The following is a 1,564-nucleotide window of genomic DNA, read 5'->3' as shown; positions in this document are numbered from 1 at the left end:
CAAATTAATAAAGGGTTAATGAATATTCGGTATGCGCATTGATTTTTTTATAGGTATATGATTATTGCTAAGTATGACCTATTGTGTTTCAAGCATAATGTATTTCTGGGGATATATCAGTATTGGTTAATTTTATTTTCGTGTTGAGGGAATTCTTTATAAATTTCTGATGTTTACAATAAAGATTTTCAATGAAATCTTATTTTCCAAATGAATAAAGGGTTAATGAAAACTCGGTATACGCTTTTATTTTATTTATAGGTATATGATTATTGCTAAGCATGACCTCCTGTGTTTCAAGCGTAATGTTTTTTCTGGGGATATTGTTAACAATAAAGATTTTCAATGAAATCTTATTTTCCAAATTAATAAAGGGTTAATGAATATTCGGTATACGCTTTGATTTTTTATAGGCATATGATCATTGCTAAGCATGACCTATTGTGTTTCAAGCGTAATGTTTTTTCTGGGGATATATCAGTATTGGTTAATTTTATTTTCGTGTTGAGGGAATTCTTCAGGTTATTCAGAAACGTTTTTCTCACGATGCATAATAATGTAATTACTGGTAACGAAAAGGAATTACATTGCCATAACTCCTGTGTTTCACCTCATCGATACCCACATCTAAAACAATTAAACCTTTTAGTAGTTTCCGACTAAATTCGTCACTGATTTCGTTATATAAGATCATCTCGGGAACAAACTACATTGGATCCTTCTCTCTGGTTACTGTTCATTTTCCCTTTGCCCACACACACACACACACACACACACACACACACACACACACACACACAGAGCGAATAGTCTGGCCTATTCTTTACTTATTCTCCTCTGTCCTCATACACCTGACAACACTGAGATTACCAAACAATTCGTTTGCACACAAGGGGTTACTGCACTGTAATTGTTCAGTGGCCACTTTCCTCTTATTAAGGGTAGAAGAGATTCTTTAGCTATGGTCAGCAGATCTTCTAGGAGAAGGGCACTCCAAAATCAAACCATGGTTCTCTAGTCTTTGGTAGTGCCATGGCCTCTGTACCATGGTCTTCCACTGTCTCGGGTTAGAGTTCTCCTGCTTGAGGGTAAACTCGGGCACGCAGTACTGTCTTGTTTCTCTTCCTCTTGTTTTGTTATGGTTTTTATAGTTTATATAGCAAATATTTCTTTTAATGTTGTTGTTCTTGAAAATTTAATATTTCTTTGTTTCCTTTCCTCATTGGGCTATTTTCCCTGTTGGAGCCCCTGGGCTTAAGGCACCCTGCTTTTCCAACTAGGGTTGTAGCATAGCAAGTAATAATAATAACAATAATGGGGAAACGGTCCTGTCAAACTCATGGGTTGGAAAATCCTGTTATGTCGGTTGGTTACCTTAGGTCCAGCCACGGTCCAGATATGTGCAGCTATGTCGTTAGTGGAAGGCAATATTGTTCTCGAATTCCTGGTGGTACGGAGGCATTCTATAGATAGGGAGAACCGAGCGATGATAATGAAAGGGGGATGAATCAGCTCATTGGGAAGATAACTTTGATGGCGGCGACTTGAATGTTTACTGCGATGG

The sequence above is a fragment of the Palaemon carinicauda genome, chromosome 28 (assembly GCF_036898095.1).
Source record: "Palaemon carinicauda isolate YSFRI2023 chromosome 28, ASM3689809v2, whole genome shotgun sequence".
Classification (NCBI taxonomy): domain Eukaryota; kingdom Metazoa; phylum Arthropoda; class Malacostraca; order Decapoda; family Palaemonidae; genus Palaemon; species Palaemon carinicauda.
Note: the sequence above shows the minus strand (reverse complement) of the source record.